The sequence below is a fragment of the Ctenopharyngodon idella genome, chromosome 2, assembly GCF_019924925.1.
Source record: "Ctenopharyngodon idella isolate HZGC_01 chromosome 2, HZGC01, whole genome shotgun sequence".
Taxonomy (NCBI): domain Eukaryota; kingdom Metazoa; phylum Chordata; class Actinopteri; order Cypriniformes; family Xenocyprididae; genus Ctenopharyngodon; species Ctenopharyngodon idella.
In genome coordinates this window covers 26,169,131-26,185,420 of record NC_067221.1, presented here as the reverse complement: position 1 = coordinate 26,185,420, position 16,290 = coordinate 26,169,131, and the positions used below count along the sequence as shown (strand labels likewise).

Below are 16,290 nucleotides of genomic sequence, written 5' to 3'. Positions count from 1 at the left end.
GAAGGAAGGGCTCTTTTTTGTTCTTCCACCCCACGGCCGCGGGGTGGCAGAGGTGAACGGCCACAGCCTCGTCCAGGGGCGGCATGTGCTCATAGCCCTTCTCCTGAGAGCCATCAACTTAAGTGAGAGCTGCAGAAGAGGAAGTGCGTAAGCGGGCCGAATAGAGAGCGCGCCACAACTTGGTCAGCTCATCATGAACTTCAGGCAAGAACGGCGCAGAGCACTGGCGGGGGGCCTGGCGACGTCCCGGCAGGAACCACTCATCCAGTCTGCTGCGTGTTGGCTCTTCAGCCCACTCGAGATCGAGCTCTTCGACGGCTTTAGAGAGAACGCGGAATAACTCTGCGTCCATCCCAGCTCTAGCGTCGATGGGCTCAAGTGACGGCAGGTGGGCGGGGTCTTCAGAATTGCCGGCCCATTCCTCCATTTCGGAAGCACGTGGGGGCTGAGCCGGCGTGAGCTCACACAACTCCGGGCGCTGAGCCCCTCTGTCTCTTCCTTGCAGGTTCACGGAAAGAAGACGGGAGGGCGCGAGGGGCGGGACCACTTTCATTGAAGAAAGTGCTCCGCGAGCGCAGAGAGGCGAGACTCATGCTCTCGCAGTGAGAGAAAAATTGCTTGACTCGAGAGCGGCGCTCGAGGGTGGCAGTCTGCAAGGGCGCCAGCACTACAGGCGTTCGGCGATCTCAGCTGGTCCGCTGCGGTGCCTCTTCAACGGCAGAAGAGCTAGTTCCAGCAGGCGAAGGCGTTCAGCTCGAAGTTCCAGCGAAGAGAAGCGCCATCTTCGCTGAAGGAGAGAGATCTGAAATCCTATGGTGAAATGCTCGCTTATATAGCCAGTCGCCCCACCCATTTTGGCGGGCTTTGGCGCGCTGCATTGCCATAGGCTCGCGCAGCTATGCTGCGCCGTCACTGGTTCAAAAAGTTTTCCATTTTGAACCAATGGCCGTGCAGTTACACTGCGCTATTGAAAAAGGCTTCAGCATCGAGGAAAAGGAGACCTTTCCCCATACGCAGTACGAGTGATGTATCGAAAGGGAACTCCATTTTGCTACAGCTGATATAAATATCATTTATGTGTCTTAAATTCACACAACTATATTATTATATATTTGGAAAATTTTCTGAAAATTACATCTTGAAATTATGTATTGTCTTATGTATTGTTTGTGTCTCATATTTTATCTCAAAAATTGCTCTTTCTTTACTGACGCTGTGGTCCACTGAGTAAACAGGTTCACAAATTTTTGGAAAACAAACAATTGCAAAAAATGCAAAAAAAAAAAAAAAATGCAAAAAAAGTAGGGGAGCGTGGGGCACAAACTAACGCAGGGTTAGCTGTAACACGCATGGTTTAAATACTTCCACACACGTTAGCATGAAGAAACTTAGCATATTAACTAGTTGCCATATCGACAATATATAGAGAAAAAATTGCGCCAAAATTCAGAAATATTTGGAAGATATCACTGAATATTTAACAATAGCAAAAGTAAATTTCTTAAGATAATTTTTCATCTATATTTTTTGTGTTTATGTAAAATTAGACAAATCTGATATTATTTTAAACTCCAATCTGTTGTTTAGCAGTTTGGGTAGTTCTTTAATGCTTCACTAACTAGCAGAAGACACTAACCAGGTTTAAATTCCATTTGCGCAGATAGGGTTCATTGTAACACTGCGTTACAATGTGCCCCGCTATCAGAACTATACTATTCAATACAGTTATGATACAACTGGCATAATCAACTTTTATGAATATCTGTTGAGAAACCATGGAAAAAAGGTGAATAAAGACTGAGAGGAAGAACCTGAACATTCAGAAAATATTATTTCAAGAAATTTACAGCATTTGTACTGGCTCGTCTATTTATCTTGTGTTCTGTAAAAAAGTGTGTTCACTGTCAAACCACAAAATTATTTAAAACTGAATTTCTAAAAAAAAAAAAAAAAAAAAAGCCATTATTTTATATGAAAAAAAATAATAATTGTCTTTTATTGATAAAAATATTTTAGTTTGTCATGTATATTTTTTTAATTAAATCAGATAATATTTTTAGTTGTCATATGGTCACGTTACAACGTGCCCCATCACGTTACAATGTGCCCCACCTATGGGGCATGTTGTCACATTTCCCTTCCCTTCTTTCGGGGTAAATAAAGAAAAAAAATATACACTGTATTAATGAAACAAAGCCACATATTTGTACCAGACACGTGTGAAATTAATGTGGAACAAAAGAAATTCTCTGAACCCTAAGTACATTTACACAAACTGAGAAAGTCAAAAAGCGCTAGGTTGTGCCCCGCTCTCCCCTACGTTGTGTCAAATTGGACATAACATTTACACAATACTGAAATTGTTTTTGTGATTATTTCACCGTTTGTTTAGATCATCACAGCTTTAAAAATGTAGATTAATAATTCACATTTAAGATTTAAACTCTGGGCTTGGGATAATTGTAATAAAATCTCTACAAAGCAGCAAAAGTTTTAAATAAAAAACAACACCAGGACATAAGTGCTCGTAGTTGAAGAAACACCCTCACATAGCTCATATTTCTCATGTCTTCTTGACAGAAAACGGATCTTAGTTCTGCGTTGACTATGTGATATAATTTTTAGTAACTTTCACAGGCTGTTTGCACATGCTTATAAGCCTGAATCATGCCCTGAACTCAATCATAATGTCATACATTTAAAAGCTTCCATTGGGGAAAAAAATCCAGAGAAAAGAACTCATAACTTCATGTGTTTTAAATACTAAAAGAATTTAGTTTAAACCATAGGTTATTAAAGAGGAGATTTACTCATATAACAGTGTGCGAAGCACACGGTTCCTTTACAACGAGCTAATCAGCTACTTGATCCTCGTGTCCTCAGTATCTTTCAATAAAATACACCTGTGTCCCAATGGACAACTACATAAATAAACATAAACATACATAAACAACAACTCACCGTCTATATCTGCTCTGTCTATATAGGTCGCTAAATTTCACTGAACAAAACAACGCCAACTGCACACCTCTTCCGGGTCCTATAAATAAAGCGCTGTCGTTGCATCATGGGAACTGTAGTTTTGTTGCACTCACAGGCTCGAAGTGTCCAATTTAGTCGTAAATCAGAAGCATTGTTTGTTATTTGTAAATACTGATGCAAATATAATCTAACTAGTTAAAGTTTTTTTTTTTTTTTATGTAAGTCATTGTATAGTAATTTTATTTTAATTAAATAATACAACATAAATGAAAAAATATCTGTGAAAGGTTACAGAAAACAAGTCCAACATAAGATGAAAAAAAAATCCCTCACACTTCTCAAACTTCCTCAGGCTGACTCAGATTAAGTATAATATTTTTTATGACGATGCAAGTTTGAGTAGAGTGTGGGATATATTTGTTTGCTTTGTTTGTTTACTTGTATGTATTTGTTTGTTTGGTGAGAATTAAAAAAAAAAAAAAAGTTAAAGATAGAAAAGGAGCTATTGGCATCAAAGCATTGAAAGGAAATGACACTATTATTTAAATCATCATGACGTCATAGCTGGAATATAAAACACTGAGAGGAGCGCCGGCAAGTGTGGTCCAGATCGTTTGCATTAAGTTGCTGGGATGGATATGATTTACACACTCATCTGCGGACTGTTCATGGTCAGTCTTTCACTTTACGCAAAACCAGTCACCACAGTCCAGTACAAGGTTTGTGTATTTTTATGCACATTATGTTGGTAAAGAAAGTTGCTGCAAATTTAGGCAAAGGTAACTAAAGTGGCAGGTTTGTTATTATCCTTCTTTGTATACCCTACGCAATACAAAGAGCTATAGCCTAAATATTTGCTTTTTTGATTGCATGACAGCTTTGGTTACATTTAAAGCAAATTAATGAACTGTTTCTTCGGTTAAATGTTAATGTTCTCTCTGACGAAATCTTTAACTTATTTTTTTTAATTGCAGTCCACAAAAACTCTCCCGGTAGAGAACAGAAGCACGAGACCAGTGAGGAATGGGACAGAAGACGCGCGAGTGCTGAACAAGTCGCGCGCAGTGAAAGAGCCGCGAGAGCTGGACACGAGCGCCAAAGGCTCAAGACAGCGGCCGTCATCAGGCGATCATTCTAATGCACATAAAAAGCAACCCCCCAAAAATAGAGAAAAACGGAAAAACTGCTTCGGTTTCAAGATGGATAGAATAAGTGATGTAAGTGGAATGGGTTGTAAAAGTGACTGAGGGGCACAAGAGCACTAATGGTGCAGAAATGAACAAAATGCCTCATGCTGAAATGAACATGACCCAACGAATGAGTTGTCAGTGATGCCATATATTGCAACAATGGGATACTTGGATACAAGTTGGATCATCCCTAAAGAATTAGGCCTACTGTAATATAAGCTAGGCTATTATATATGTCATATTGCCATGAAATTTGTCAATGTTCCAATCATATTGCATTTGAATTTCCAGAAAACAACCAAAACATCCATACACTCAAACAGAATTTTTTTTGTCACATCACTGTGGATTAAACTGCTACAGAAATAACTCATAAGTGATTTCTGCAGTGTTGAATTTTGGGGTGTTTAGAGACTGCATGTATAAAGCTGGGTGCACACTGTGCGATTTATAGTAGTCCTTTACAATTGTTGCTTGTCAGACTGTACGAACATGATCCTCATGTCACACTGTGGGATTCCAGCTGTCCTATATGTCAGACTGTACGACAGTCAAGACGTGTTAAAAACGGATGCATGCTTGAAAGCTGGTCCGGAGTTTTACATCATCAACCCACACACATTCGGTGACAGTGAGCTTTACATGCGGGACTGAAATGGTGGCTAACAAAGAAATCTCTAGCATTATTTTTGATCACGGCTTATCTTGAAAAACTCTTCTGACACTGCCAGAATTTCGTTGGAGGTAAAATTTGATCGCAATGGTCATTAATTGGCTGTCGGTGAACATGTCAAACTAGCGATCAAAGACTACAGATTTTTGCCTAGGATTATAGGAATCTTTTAGGATTCTCAAAATTTGTCTCAGACGACCAAATCGTGGCCAAAATTGCACAGTGTGCACACGCCTTAAGGGGCCGTTCACAAGTCTCGTCTTTTGCGTGCTGGCTTTTTCCAGGCGCAGTGAGATGAAAAATTTTAAAATTTTAAACTTTTCAGAATGCCACATGACCTGCGGTGCGATCGTTGGTTCGTAACAACATCGAAACAACGTCGAAACCCCATGCCAAGTTTACACTACAGGATTTTAAGCCTGATTTACACATCGCCGACACCTCACTGACGTCAGACAAATATCTAGCATGCTAAATATCTGGAGCTGTCGGCCGTCTCAATATCCTGTGGTGTCACGTGTCGCAACGCAACAGCCAATGAAATATACACTGATGTCTATGGAAGCAGCAATAACAATCCATTCAAATATCCTATAATTTGCAGACGTTTATTCTTATCATAAACACACTGTGTAACTATAAAACTCACTGTATTCTTCTCCCAGTTCACCGGCCACATGTATTTCGGTACAAATGGATGAATTCACGTGCTGTAGCATATAAATCCGACTGATTTATATGGACTCTCTGAACTAAAGGACTCTCTGAACTAAAGCGCAAACAAACCAGGCGCCGCCCATTTCGCGTTATAGATTAAGATCAAGATCATGACGTAGGTTTTTAAATGACAAAACACTCACTTGCAAATATATGAGAATCGGAATATCAGATAGTTGATGACGTGGTGAGAAAAGCGATACATCTGTCATAAAGTGTGGCCACGGTGTGTTACGTGACGCATCGTCATGGAAACAATAAAGGAAACTTTCTAATGGTGGCCTTAACTCTGGGAAGTCAGCCAGAATAGTTTAAACTTATGTGTGAAAGGGTTCATTTAATTTTATTTAAATTTAATTCAAAATTTAATCGAATTTCTTCCCAATGTCCATTTTCAGGTGTTGTCAGCTCGTATAGTGTGTAACTCCCTGTTGTGGATCATTTACGTAGTGTCAAGTAGTGTGAACATCACAACGACTTAAGAACTCCACAGCAAATCATGTAGTCTGAACAGCAAAGCGATCTGCCGATGTTTAAAATCCTGTAGTGTAAACTTGGCCTCAGTCGAACAGCTGATCATAGCTGTACAGGGTAGGTTTTTATTTCTCATCTCCATAAATATCTAGTAGTAGAGCTAATGCAAGGGCTAGAAGTCAATTTGTCCTTTGCTAAAACTTCCTCATCATCATGGAGAGCGCAGTTCATGGTTGCATAGCAATGCCAGACGCCATGGGAGTGCTTTAGAAAGGAGAAAGGAGCTTTCCACGCATTTTTAGACGCGACATGTGAACGGCCCCTAAAGTTTGTCTTGAAAATTTTAGATTTTTCATCTAGCTGCGGCTAGAAAAAAATACACGTCGTGACCGCGTCGCTTCTATGCGCGCGCTTTTCTACATTTCTAAGAAACTAATATTTTAATACACTGCTCACCATGTTTTTATTAATAGAATACTTTTTTTCCTCAGAAAAAATGCTGACAGTTTTTACAAAATCATGATTTCAGTCATATTTGTTGAAAAATAAACTACTGATTTCTCTCCACTTTGCTGTCCCACACAGCAAAAGTGTTCCGCGGCAGATCGGCTGCGGAGGTATCGCGACTTCCGGAACGTATCCGCGAACAAACCCGTATCGGCGTCCACTTGCGCGCAGTGACGGATCTGCAACGAAGGCGGATCGCGGACCCGTCCGTTTGGGACCCGCAAATTGATACAACCGTTACAGTAAAGGCGTGTGCGCGTCCGCGGATCTGACATGGGTCCGCTCAGGATACGCTGATTGACAGTAGAATTTACGGCGCCGCCCGGAGGCGGAGCTGATCCTCTGGGCGGTGCCAAAACGAATGTGACAGTCACGCAGGTTTGGCGACTTGAATGCGGATCCGCCTAGGAGTCTCCTGCTGTGTGGGGTAGAGCAGTGGTCGCCAACCCGTCGATCGCGATCGACTGGTCGACCTTTATCACTGTTCCAGTAGCTCGCGAAAATAACAGAAATATGAGTAGAAAAACACATTACATTTCTCCAGTCCTTGTAGTGTATTTTTGTATTTATTTTTCTGTTATTTTCGGGAGCTACTGGGACAGTGATAAAGTAAATAGCCCACTTCATGCCTGAGTCTGTAAACGGCCGTTATCAAGAGGCCAGAGATGCTGAAGACGGACGCGAAGAGGAGAAAATTCTGTAGCAGGCAGAGCTGCTCACTGTTCGCCATGCTTGAAATATAGGAAGAAAATATAAATATTCAATTAGGGGTGAGGGGTTATATGAATGTATCTCTGAAAGGAATTACTGTCTTCAGAAAAGTTTCGATGGCAATGGCATTTTATTTTCTTCTTACCTCTGAATAAAGCAGCAGTGCTGCTTTGTTGACAGCGGTAACCAAGGAAACACTGTATCACTGCTCTTCCATAAGCGCCACCTGCTGTCAGAGAGTGAAGTTGTGTCTCATTCAGAGTGTCTGCTGTTTTTGCTTCATGCTTTTTTGTGTGGCATATAATTTCACAAAGATAAAGTCAGACCGTTCTGTTTTTGCTTTAAATCTTGAAATTAAATGTAATTCAAAAACAACTGCTCATGCAACGTCTTTGTTTGGATTGTGATTAAAAAGCAGTGGCTCTAATTTGAAATGGCTATTTATTTTTGTTCATAATAATAATAATAAAAAATATCAGCAACCAGTATCAGAATCGGCCAATTTGCTTGTAAAAAATAAATCAGAATCTGAATTGGCCATGAAAAAATATTAAATACAATCTGGGCTGTCTTTTTCTATCAATTCAATAGGTGGATTGTCTTTCATGGAGGTTGAGGTCAGGGATCTTGGGCTTAAAAAGGTTGGTGACCACTGCTATAGAGCATACCATGAGGTCTGTGATGGAGATGATCCTTTTTATTAAGATATGGAATTGATTATAAGGTAAACATAAAGGATGAGTTAGGTCCTATATCTAACATAAGAATGTAAATACATCTAACAGTGTGCTGTTTTAATGGAGAAGAGACTTCAAAATTGAGACTCACTAGTGTCCACTGGCAGCCTTTGATGACCCTACTTGCTGTCTTTGCACATGGCCACTTTTCTACATGACATATTTCTGGAGATTGGCGAAAATGTGTTCCAGTGTTTTGAGAATTTTGTTTACTTAATGGGACACACTTAACCAGTGCATGATTGTGGTGCTTCATTTGCAAGATTAGGGTGTATGCTAATCTCTATAGTTTCTGTAACAATAAAATGTGCAACATTTTACGTTTTACATCCAAATTATGTGTAACATCTAATTCATTGAATTTACACTGGAAAGTTCCTAGACATGACACAAACTCGGTGTACTTCATTTCCTGGACATGATGGGATATGCTTAGCATCAAATACGAAAAACACACTACATTCACATTTCACATTTATTTGTATAGCGCTTTGTTAAGGAATTATATATTACATAATCAAAACTTTCAAAACTTTTCCAGTGTTGAAGTTAAGATTTTAAGAACAAAATATCTAAAAACATTACACACAGTGATTTGCAAAACACTAAACACACTTGTATGCATTTGTGTAATAAGTTGCCCTTAGTGGGGATTGAACCCAGGTCTCCAGTGTTTTAAGGGTGAGTGGTTACTCACTGAGCTATGCAATAGCAGAAGATCAAAAGAGCCAGGAGACTTGTATTACAATACAGAAGGGACAGAGACACAGGAATGCAGGTAACGGATGTTTATTGAACAACCGGAAGAGTGAACAGCAGTGCAGGTGAGTGAACGTGGAATTTGCAGGTAACTGATAAGGATATCTCAGTAATACTGTCCTTTTCCTTGGCAGAAGAAGCAGGCTGGAGACTGACTGGAGCAGAGAAGACACAGGAGAACTCACACGAGACGAGGAACAACGAAGGAGACTTGGGAACACGCTGGAGACAGGTAAGTAGCTTGAAGGAGTCCTTGAGGTGAGCATGAAGGTAAGTCTAGATGCTAACGAGACCGGACAATGACTATGTGAGTGAGTGTGTCCTTTATGCTGATGGTGATAGCTGTGCTTATGGGGTGCAGGTGTGTGTGATCAATATTCGGGTGAAGGAGTGCGCTGTGATTGGGTGATGGTGGAGCCTGGCGTGTCTGTGACAACTTGAGTCATCAAAAAAAAAAAAAAAAATCTTTACTAAGAACAGCTCCCGACGTTCCCCAAATGGTCACCTCGGGCTTGGCGAAAGTCTGAGATGAGAGCTGGATCCAAGATATTCCAAGCTGGAACCCAGGTCTGCTCATCCGGGCCATAACCTTCCCAGTCTACCAGGTATTGCACCCTTCCACGTACCTGGCAGCAATCCAATAGCCTGCGGACCGTGTACGCTGGCTGTCCATCAATCATGCGGGGGAGCTGGGGCAGACTTACAGGCTGGAGACAAAGTAGAGCAAACGCTATTTCTTTGAGATCTTCTCTCCAGATGAGTTTTATTGCTTTATTGCAGGGTGCTTGATCTCAGTTTTTGTCTTAGCAGGAAAATCAAGTCTTACAACCCGATGAGCCGACCAAACGCCTTCCAGAACCGGGACGTAAACTGTGACCCCCGGTCAGAAACCATATCCTGGGGAAAGCCGTGGATTCTGAACACGTGTTTCATCATAATTTCTGCAGTCTGGCTAGCTGTGGGGAGCTTGGGTAAGGGTAAGAGGTGACAAATCTTAGAAAATCTGTCCACCACCACCAAGATTACCGTGTTTCCCTGAGATTGAGGCAAGCCTGTAACAAAATCCAGTGAGATGTGAGACCAGGGATGTCTCGGGATGGGTAGTGGGTGCAGCAATCCTTGAGGACGGGTCCTTGGCTCCTTGTTCTCTGCGCACACAGAGCAGGCAGAGACGAAGGCCTGAACATCTCTCCGTAACTTGGGCCACCAGAACTTCTTCTGAATCAGCTTGCAGGTTCTAGTGCTTACCGGGTGTCCGGAGGAGAGGGAAGTGTGGGCCCACTGCAAGACCTCAGAGCGTATATGATTAGGGACAAAGAGACGCCCAGCTGGGCCATTACCTGGATCAGGCTGTTGCTCTCTCTCTACGGCTGTCTCTATATCCCACTGGATGGGGGCTACCACCTTGGACATGGAGAGGATGGTTTCTGGACAGGACTCCTTCTCAGGTGGTTCAAACTGCCTTGAGAGTGCATCTGGCTTGAGATTTTTCGAACCTGGGCGATAAGAGAGGATGAAATTGAATCGGTTAAAAAAGAGGGCCCAATGGGCTTGTCGTGAGTTTAACGACGAGTCCTGGATGTAAGATGTAAGTGAGATTCCGATGGTCCGTCCAGATGAGAAAAGGGTGTTTGGCACCCTCCAGCCAGTGCCTCCACTCTTCCAGCGCCATCTTAATGGCCAGCAACTGCCGGTTCCCAATGTCATAATTTCTCTGAGTAGGGGTAAGCCGGCGAGAAAAAAAAGCACATGGGTGAAATTTGTGATTGCTCTTACTTTTCTGTGACAACACAGCTCCTACCCCCACATCTGAGGCATCCACCTCCAGCACAAAAGGCAACTCTGGGAGCATTAGGATGGGGGCGTTGTTTTAATGTGTTGAAGGCATTGTTAGCTCTGCTGGTCCATATGAATGGCCTGTTAGACTTCTTTGTCAGTGCGGAGAGAGGCTCTGCAACAGAACTAAAATTTCTTATGAACCTCCTATAGAAATTGGAGAACCCCAGAAAGCGCTATACCTGTTTGACCGAAGTGGGTTGGGGCCAGTCCAAGACTGCTCGGATCTTGCCAGGATCCACCTGGAGGCTACCCTTGGACACACAGAAGCCAAGGAATGAGACAGCAGGGACATGGAATTCGATCTTCTCCAGCTTAATGAAGAGCTTGTGCTTCAACAGCTGGGCAAGGACCTGTCTGACATGCTGAACGTGTTCCTTGAGGTTGCGGGAGAATATCAGAATATCATCCAAATAAACAAACACAAAGTATTAAGCATCTCTCTGAGCACATCATTAATAAAAGCCTGGAACACAGCTGGAGCATTAACTAGGCCGAATAGCATTACCTGGTACTCGTAGTGTCCTGTTGGGGTATTAAACGGCGTCTTCCATTCATCCCCCTCCTGGATCCTGACTAGATGGTATGCGTTTCAAAGGTCCAGTTTGGTAAAGATGGTGGCCCCCTGCAGGATCTCGAAAGCCGTGGTCATAAGTGGGAGGGGGTAACGATTCTTGATGGTGATGTTATTTAAGTCCTGATAATCGATACAGGGTTGGAGATTACCATCCTTATTTTCCACAAAGAAGAAACCAGCTCCGGCCGGTGATGTGGAAGGATAAACGAACCCGTTATCCAGGGCTTCCTTAAGATACTTGTCCATAGCTAATCTCTCTGGGCCAGAGAGGGAGCCTTCCACGGGGTGGGCAAGTTCCTGGCATGAGTTCAATACCGCAGTCATATGATCTGTGGGGGGGTAGTGCAGAAGCTTGGACTTTACTGAAGACTTCGAGGAGGTCTGTGTATTCTGGGGGAACTTGGGGTGGTTCAGGAGGGTGAGGTGGGAACTTGGTAGTGACAGGTTCCATTCTAGGAATGGCCATGATGTCTGTGGGCGGGGCTTTGAGCACAAAGAGGGAGTTGTTCTTGGGTTTGGTTGGCAAGGGTTCTTGGAAAGTCTTAAGTAGCTCAGAGGAATAGCAAAAAGCAGTACTTGAGATCTGGCAGTTGGTTCCCCACTCTCTGACGACTCCTCCGGACCAGTCAATATGACAATATGAGTTGTGAGCAGTCAACCATGGAAAACCAAGGATTATAGGAAGTTTAGGGGTATGAATTAAGAAAACTGTATCCATTCCTGGTGGTCCCCCACCTGTAGCTGAAGCGGCGGAGTGCACTGAGTGACCTGACCTGACCCCAACGGACTGCCGTCAACTGCTGTAATGTTTAGGGGGTCTTGGAGATTCACAGGGTAAATAGTGAGATTTTGGGCCATCTTAAAGTCCATGAAACTCCCGGAGGCCCCTGAATCAACAAATGCCAGTGGCGTAGCAAGTCAGCCCCGGGCCCATATGCAAAAAATATTGTGTTGTGGGCCCCCCTCGGCTTCGCAGACTTTAATATGAATAAGATATCATCACTAATATGCAGACAAAAAAAAAAACATTTCTAGGAATGACAACAACAGCACTACAGTAGGCCTACTATGCGCTCCTCCATCATTTTGACTTTGCATTGCGGATCTATTTTAAAAAATGTCAAAAAACGGCTTTTCAATACAGTCTACGTTTGAATTTGACCGATTCCACTTTGGAATTTCAGAATGATAATTGCATCATTTCAGATACGATGAGTCCAAAGATTATTCCAGTTATGAATTAATTATTCTGTCACAGACTTTTTTAATGCACATTTTATTCCTAATAAGTTTACTAGAAGTTTTTTCTGTAAATATGTTTCCATCACATTTTATGTACATTTTATTTCGTTGAATAAAGAGTATCCACCCCAGCGAGTACGAATTACATTTATTCACATCTTGTGCAGTATCTTAAAATGTGCAGACGTAGTCATTTTTTCAAAAAACCAATATGACTCATTTAAAATTCTGTACTACTTACATTACTGCAGGCATAAGTTTTTAAGAAGCCCACTTTAAAAATGACAGAAAAGCAAATACCGGTAAAATACAATAGGTCATTACTAAGACATGGCATGGACCATTTCATGGTCACACATACTGTCCGTGCCATCACAAAAATTGGGTTGCACGTGGACGGGGAGTGCGGACGTCCGCGAACCCTCCTGATGATGGAAATTTCGCAATGCGGACGGTGCGCGGATGCCCGAGGTATACTTTAGAGTTAAGCCCATAATAGTGGGCCCTCAATCCGCCCGGGCCCATGTGCACATGCATACCTTGCATGCCCAGACGCAACGCCACTGACAAATGCACATATTCGATGGTGTTGCTGGCCCTGGGTAATAGTAGCATGGATCATCAAGCCAGAGGTCGCTGAGCAGGTGATGATTCCTATTCTCGCCCCGGCCTCCCTGCTCCAGGACGAGACTTGGCTTTTCCCGACAGCTCAGGACAGTCTGTGCGAAAATGGCCTGGCTTCCCACAGTGGAGGCAGCATCTCTCTCTAATCCTTCGATTGCGTTCGGCCTGGGATATCCGTGTTTTCTCCAGCTGCATAGGTTCCTCTAAGTCACCAGGAGGAGGAGACAATTTAACAGGACTGGCAGCCTCAAGTAAGCTGGTCTCCCACTGGTGGTCCCGCTGGCGTTCTCTGAGGCGATGGTCAACCCGGATGGCCACATCAATGAGAGACTCAAGATCAGGAGCAGGGTCTCGGAATGCTAATTCGTCCTTAAGCTCGGGGGACCAAGCATGGTGAAAGGTCGCTCTTAGTGCACGTTGATCCCAGCCACTCTCGCGAGAGTACGAAACTCTATGGTGAAATCAGCTGCACTCCGGGTACCTTGAGAGAGATTCAACAGGCGGTGATCCACGTCTCCCTACTGGCTGGATGTTGAAACACTCTTTTTATCTCCTCAATGAAGTGTTGACTGTTTATGGTAAGTGGAGACATCTGATCCCACAAAGCTGAGGCCCAATCAAGCGCCTTGCCTGTAAGGAGTGTAATAATGTAGGCCACCTTACTGTTCTCAGTAGGAAAACTGCTGGGTTAAAGCTGAAAGGCCAGAGTACACTGGGTGATAAATCCACTGCATCTCTCAGAGGGGCTGGTAATCTGGGCTCAGAAGGAAGTGCCAGCATGGATCTGGACCCAGGAGACTGTTGGGGTTCTTGGGGTGAAGAGGTATGGGACTGGACACAGAAGGTGGAGGATCTCAGACAGAGCCTGATCATGTCACTGAATGGTCGTGGCTTGCTCAGAGAGTGCAGTCAGGATGCGTTCATTTGAAGACTCTTCTGCTGGGCTTGCTTCCATGGTCCAGTCTTGATGTAATAAGTTGCCCTTGATGGGGATTGAACCCGGGCCTCCGGTGTTTTAAAGGTGAGTGGTTACTCACTGACTCACTAACTCCCCACAGTTAAGCCCAATAGCAGAAGATCAAAAGAGCCAGGAGACTTGAGTCATCAAAAAAATAAGTAATCTTTACTAGAACAACAAAAGGTACAAAATACAAATAAACTAGGAGAGCCGAGCTTCCATAAAACAGAGAAAACAAAACAGACACGAGGGTCCAAAAAAATTATAAGAAGAGATACACTTAACTTGAAAACTGGCAGCAGGAAACTCAAGACTCAAGACTGAACACAATGGCAGGGAACAAACAGACTTATAAAGGGACAAACACAGGTGTGGTAAATCAGGGTGATGAGCAGGATAATGAACATAATTGGGGTAATGGTGCCCCCTTTCGGAGTGGAGAGACTAGAGTTTATGATGTAAGCGCCATCCACAGTTCTGAGGGAAGCATGACATAGAGGGCTTAAGGAGAGCGACCCCTACTGGCCAGAATGAAAATAGTGCTCTGGAGACAAGACCATTACAGTTTGACACAGAAATTTATCATGATGTCATTTCCTTGCAATTTCAAAGTAAAGGCTTTCAAATGAACACACCCCATGAACCAATTGGTTAAACACAGCCACCAGGTGTGCACACACACTAGTGCTTAATTGTAGACACACCAGTCAGGTTTAAGCACTATAAAAAGGCAACAGGTAAGTTCACCTGCCTTCAACAAAAATGGATGGTGTCAGAGGAAGAGGGAGAGTGCAGATGAGAGGGGGAATCTGGAGAGAACAAGGTGGAGGAAGAAGCCAAGGTAGAGGAAGAGGAAGAGGGAGAGGGAGAGGGAGAGGAAGACCTGGAGGAGGGGTAGGACAAAGAAGAAGACAACCACATCTGTGTAATGAAATTCGTGCTACAATTGTGGACAATGTAATAAACCATGGACTAACACTGAGAGAGGCTTGACTGAGAGTACAGCCTAACCTAAGCAGGTACATTTTGTCAAGAGCACAGGTGAGAAACTTATCTTCTGTCAACAGAAAATCCATAGCTTACTGCATGTACTATATCAACAGTTTTAGTATGTATTTGTGTATCATTTTACAGTAAGTTACATGTATTTTGTTTGGCCAACATAGGATTGAACCCATATTCACACAGGAGCAAGAGAGAGAAAGATCATAAACCTCGTTTTGGCCAATAATGCAATCAGGCTTAGAGAAATTCAAGCCCATATTGTCAATGATCACCAAATTTTGAATAATGTCCAACAGGTCTCTCTGTCAACAATAGCCCGTATCCTTAAAAAACCATCAAGTTCTGATGAAACAACTGAATAAAGTGCCATTTGAAAGAAATTCAGACAGGGTGAAAGTCCTGCGGCATGAATATGTGGTGGTACGTTTTGTTCACTGACTGTAGTATTGTGTACTGCACACAACCTTTTTACTGTACATGTAATTTTACTGTATAGCAGACCTACAGTATATTGATCTACACAATGTGATATTTTGCTGTATTTCAGAGAGTTTTGCAAATGGATGCAGAGGAAGTCCCGCATGAGTTTATATACATTGATGAGGCTGGATTTAACCTGACAACAGTGAGAAGAAGGGGAAGAAACATCATTGGCCACAGGGCTATTGTCAATGTACCAGGGCAACGTGGGGGTAACATTACCCTTTGTGCTGCCATTACACAGAATGGGGTCCTCCACCACCATGCCAACTTGGGTCCTTACAATACTGACCTCATTCTTACATTTTTAGACAGATTACACAATATTATCAAAGCAGCAAATTAAAGGGACCAGATGCAATACATTGTCATCTGGGACAATGTAGCTTTCCATCGTTCTGCTCTGGTCCAAAACTGGTTTCATCAACACCCACAATTTACAGTTCAATACCTTCCACCATACTCCCCCTTCCTAAACCCCATCAAGGAGTTCTTCTCAGCATGGTGGTGGAAGGTTTATGATCTCCAGCCCTATGTCAGGATGGCCCTCATTGAAGCTATGGAGAAAGCATGTGATTAAATTGAAGCAGCATCCATACAAGGGTGGATTCGTCACTCCAAAAGATTCTTCCCACGTTGCCTTGCAAATGAAAATATAGCCTGTGATGTTGACGAGGCCCTGTGGCCAGATCCAGCTAGGCGGATTAGGGTTAGCCCTGTTTTCAAAATTGTGCTTAAGCAATTGAAAAAAACTGTAAATTTCCAGTTGCACCAAAAGCAAAGGAAATGCACTTTAAAATTCTTAATGGAGTATATCC

The 16,290-nt window shown here is 42.9% G+C and overlaps 2 protein-coding genes across 8 annotated transcripts in view; both read right to left on the bottom strand.

Moving 5' to 3' along the window:
- Nucleotides 1-3,093, bottom strand: part of dis3l2 (DIS3 like 3'-5' exoribonuclease 2) — a 132,679-nt gene extending 129,586 nt beyond the window's left edge. For all 6 annotated transcript variants that reach the window (XR_007927082.1, XR_007927084.1, XR_007927083.1 and 3 more), the window contains exon 1: nt 2,962-3,093. The gene's annotated coding sequence lies outside the window, so the exon portion shown is untranslated. The remainder of the gene's footprint in view (nt 1-2,961) is intronic.
- Nucleotides 1-16,290, bottom strand: part of LOC127503500 (uncharacterized protein K02A2.6-like) — a 362,965-nt gene that overhangs the window by 71,016 nt on the left and 275,659 nt on the right. The window lies entirely within an intron of this gene.